The sequence below is a fragment of the Sinocyclocheilus grahami genome, unplaced genomic scaffold (assembly GCF_001515645.1).
Source record: "Sinocyclocheilus grahami isolate Dianchi unplaced genomic scaffold, SAMN03320097.WGS_v1.1 scaffold6.1, whole genome shotgun sequence".
Classification (NCBI taxonomy): domain Eukaryota; kingdom Metazoa; phylum Chordata; class Actinopteri; order Cypriniformes; family Cyprinidae; genus Sinocyclocheilus; species Sinocyclocheilus grahami.
In genome coordinates this window covers 1,514,940-1,519,771 of record NW_015505185.1, presented here as the reverse complement: position 1 = coordinate 1,519,771, position 4,832 = coordinate 1,514,940, and the positions used below count along the sequence as shown (strand labels likewise).

Genomic DNA, 4,832 nt, shown 5'->3' with positions numbered 1-4,832 from the left:
TCATGAGTCAAGTCAAGTCACAACTGATCGTCATGAGTCAAGTCTAGTCACAGTTGATCGTCCTGAGTCAAGTCAAGTCATTGCTGATCATCATGAGGCAAGTCAAGTCACAATTGATCGTCATGAGTCAAGTCTAATCACAACAGATCTTCATGAGTCAAGTCAAGTCACAGTTTCCATTCCTGAGTCAAGTCAAGTCTCAGCTGATCTGCCAGAGCCTCGTCACGTCTCAACTGTTCATCCAGAATCACATCGCATCACAGCTGATCATCCATCCAGAGTCATGTCACGTCCTGTCTGTCACACCCAGATTCTCAAGGTCAGCCCTTCGGTATCCCAGTCTGGTATCCAGTGTGAGGGATGCACCGCTGGTGTCTGCACGCACCGCTGGTATCCCCAAACCCACTCATTCTAACTCTTCTATTCATGAACTCATTCCCCTGTCTGCAGCACTTCCCATATGGGGGGTTACTTTATGGTGTATCTGGGCCACGTACTCCACCGCCGATTTGCTAGAGGCAGCGGCACCGGCCCCTGAACGCTCAGTCTTGTCTATCAACCCCAATGTTCTGTCTGTGTTGTCTGTCTCTGCTCTCTCGTTGTTACAGTCTCCGCCGTGGTCTCCTGAGCCGTGTGGTTCACCGGGGGGGTTTTCTGTTCCCTCTGCTCCGCCGTGGTGGTCCTCTGCTCCGCCGTGGTGGTTCTACTGTCTACTGTCAGGCTCTGTCAGGCTCTGGTGGTCTTCTGTTCCACCATGGTGGTCCTCTGCTCCACCGTGCCGGCTCTGCCTCAGTCCCTGGTCTCTCCTATTCTTGGACCTAGCTCTCCGTCCCTCCCCCTGTTCCACCTCCGCTCCACTGCCCACCTGGATCGTATAGCATTTGGAGCATCTGGAAGCCGCTCTTTGGGGGGGGGGCTCTGTCACGAATCCTGTCCATGGACTTCCGTTCAATCACCACCAGAGGTCACCCTTTCATTACATTGACTCTCGCACAACACAAACTGTTGCATATCACCCCTGACTACATATCCCATCATTCATTGCACTGATTGCACACAGCACTGATTGCACAGCTGTTTCATATCACTCACTCACTATATAACACTCACTCAAACTACCATTCTCTGCTGAGTATTGTTTAGCCTGTACCCTGTTCCGAGTCTCTGTGTTTCCTTGTTTTGCCTTGCCTTGCCTGTTTTCTCGGTTTCTGATCCTTGCCTGTTTCCCTGGATTTATCCCTCTCGTCTCGCCCCTGTGATTCTGTCTGCCGATCGTTGACCTACGCTAGCCCTAGGACTATTCTTGTGTTTTGCCCGCCACATACCTGTTTGCCATTGTTCGACCCTGCCTGTTATGACCACGTCTCTGAAATAAAAGCTTGCAGATGGATCCACACGTCTCACGTCTCGTCAGCCCCGTTACATCATCAATGGAAGACTTCATTAAAAAGCAAAACTGAGAAACTTTGCTGTCGTTCAATATAAAAGCAATAATGCACGACAACAAGAAGAATAAAGTTCATCAAACAAATGTTTGGTAATAAGTAAATATGTAAATGCTGCTTTTCAAACCTCATTTTTTCTGCTGGAAAATCCAGTTTTGTAACCTAATAGCTGGAAAATAATGAACAGCTTGAAATCAGCTGAGATTTAGATCTCACAAACTTGGTTATTTCCTCAGCGCGATGGTGAAATCATGTTGGAAAGCAAATTAATCAATAACCAAATATCACTGACAAAGGAATAACATCTCTTGGAGATCAATGGTGGCAGCGAAGCGTTGGTGTGTAACGCACTTTGGCAAATCTGACTACATACCTTGTATCCTGGGCCTAGTTGATGGATGGCGAATATCTGAGCAGGGTTTAGCGCTTCACTGAACACATAGATGGCTCCGAGCTGTCCGCAGAACACTCGGTTGGCGTCTGCCGTCTCAGATGAGCCGAGGAAACATTTGTCATAGCTCTGTGATAAGCACATGAAGAAAACAGCTTGGAGTTCTTCGTAGCAATCTCTCAAAAGTGAATAGTAGGGGAAAAAATAGAGCGCTGGTGTGGAAATATAGTGGATTTCAGTATGCAAACTTCATACTAAGCAAATAATGGTTCACAGCATAATTGAGATGTAGCATTACAGAGATGTTATTCTGTGCTGAAACCTGCCTATTAGTTTAATCAAAATCGGCACCCAGGAGATCTGAGGTTAAGCACTGCTGGTCCAACCTTTTAATTATCTTACATTGCTTTCAGTGAGGTACAGAAAAACAGAAGCATAGGTCTGTGAATTTTAATCCAATCATTGAAGCCCCAAGATAATATCTCATATAAGATTTGAGCTGGCAAAAAAGGTCTGTATTTCCACAGACAACTTCATATTTTTCTACATTAGAAGGTTCCATTTTGTTAATCAGAATTTTTGTCACATTTACTCCAAATATAAACATAATTGCATTTTGTTATATGTTGTATAGTCAATTACTGATTCCAAATTACAAATAAAATAGTAGCTAGTAATGTAATCCATTACATTACACATTTTAGGTAATATATTCAGACTACTTTTTGATTACTTTTAGATTACTTTTGAATTGTTGAAATGTTGAGAAACCACTTCTTAAAACAGAAATGACTTTTGTAAATCTAGAGTTCAAATGCCGTGTTGCCTCTCAACCAGAGGCGGAGAGTAGTGAAGTATTTTTACTTTACTCAAGTAAATTAAAAAAGTATCTGTAGTTTATCACTGTTTTTCTTTGGAAAACTTTACGTCACTACATTCCAAAGCATAATGTCATACTATTCACTGCACTACATTTCATAAATAAAAGTTGTTGTTTGTTTTACCTTTAATACTTAAGATTAAGAACATTAAAAATGTAGTACTTTCTTGTACTCATGTAAATCTTTGTATTACATTTACTTGAGTAAAAGTAAGAAAGTAATATATTTCTAATGTAATTAAGTATTAAATGATATAATAATATAGTAAAAAGTGCAATATTATGCTTTGGAATGTTGTGAAGTAAAGTTTTCTAAAGAAAAACACTCTGATAAAGTACAGACACCTGAAAAGTACTTTTAAAGCAAAGTAAAAATACTTCTCTACTGTCCGCCTCGGCTCTCAACTTTCTGTGCAATTATAACCATCTTACTAGTGACTAGTCTTTGTGTGAAAGTCCACAAAACTGGAAGACTTCCTGAATGAATGTTATTTTAGAAAAGTACATTTAAATGATGAAAAATAAGAATTAGGGAGAATCAATAAATTATGAATAATTTATTCCTATTGTGTGAATAGTATATAATTATGTAATCAATAAAAAAGTAACTGTAGTCTGATAACAATTATTATTATATTTTAAAATGTAATAGAATCTAATTACAAGTACTTAAATTTTGGAGTCTGATTACATAATCCAGATCACATGTAATCAGTTACTAGCCAGCACATACAGTGTGTGTGTGTGTGTGTGTGTGTGTGTATGCGTTTTTGTGACAAATGAGGACATACATTTGTATAATGACAAAGGTATGACATAGGTATTACAAGGAGAAGGTGACTTTTCAGGACATTACCCCATGTCCCCACTTTTCAAAACGCTTATAAATCACACAGAATGGAGTGTATTGAAAATCTGAAATAGCACAAAGTTTCCTGTAAGGGGTAGGTTTAGGGGTAGGGTTGGTAAAGGGCAATAGAATATACGGTCTGTACAGTATAAAAACCATTACGCCTATGGGATGTCCCCACTTTTCACAAATATAAACCTGTGTGTGCTTGTGTATATATATACATATATACATATACATATATATATATATACATATATATATATATACATATATATATATATATACAGAGAGAGAGAGAGAGAGAGAGAGAGAGAGAGAGAGAGAGAGAGAGAACCAATTTTTACTATTTTACAAGCATATTTAAAATATTCCTAAAAATGTTGCAGCATGCATGGCATGATAGGCTTGATGTGTTGGCAGAAATAAACGTCATTTATTTATTCCGAAACTGTGATAAATCAATGCATCTTTCATAGTTTAATTTCACACTGTGCACACAGTGGTGATGATATTTCTCTGAGACAACATCCGGTAGCTACAGACAGCTGCGGTAACTGCGATAGCAAAGTGGTCTTACGTCGTTGGTGTTGACGTGCCAAGCCATGTCGCCGTAGGAGACAAGCTGTCCATTGACGTAGCAGCGAATCTCACTGTTCCTCCAGCGGTTGTAGATGTGAACAATGCTGATCATGTACCACTAAAGAAGGAAAAAGGTCAGCATGAAATCAAAATTATTTTATTTTATTCTATTGCACAGTGAATGATTTATCAGTGTTTGATATTCCAAAGGAAACAGACAGATATCACTGTCAAGTTGCATTTATACAATTTATTTAATGTATAAAACAGTCAGTGAATTACACTGAATTACTTGATAACAGCCTAATTCAGCAATCATCAAAACCTTAATTTCAAGGCCAAATGCTACAGTAGTCTAAGATATCAGTATGATCAGAGAAAATGTAGATGCTTTTTTAAAGGTTTTAGCTGTATTTTTCTTTCTTGGCACTGGAAGCACACATTTGAACCCAAAACTGTTTTCATGGGCAGCAGGCAGAAGGTCTAATGCAGTAAAATTTGCATTTAGATATAAATAATACATTGGATCTTGAGTGAGAGGAGAAGAGAGGAGAGGAAGCAGACAGAGGCAGGGAGGAAATCAAAGTAGTGAGGAAGTGAAGGCAGGTTTACTTAGCAGGAGACAAGGGTCATTACAGATTTCATTTCTGTCAATGTGCCACCACACGAAAGAGTCACGATATG

At 39.4% G+C, this 4,832-nt stretch overlaps 1 pseudogene; it reads right to left on the bottom strand.

Moving 5' to 3' along the window:
- Positions 1-4,832, bottom strand: part of LOC107587887 (neurobeachin-like) — a 258,279-nt pseudogene that overhangs the window by 213,484 nt on the left and 39,963 nt on the right.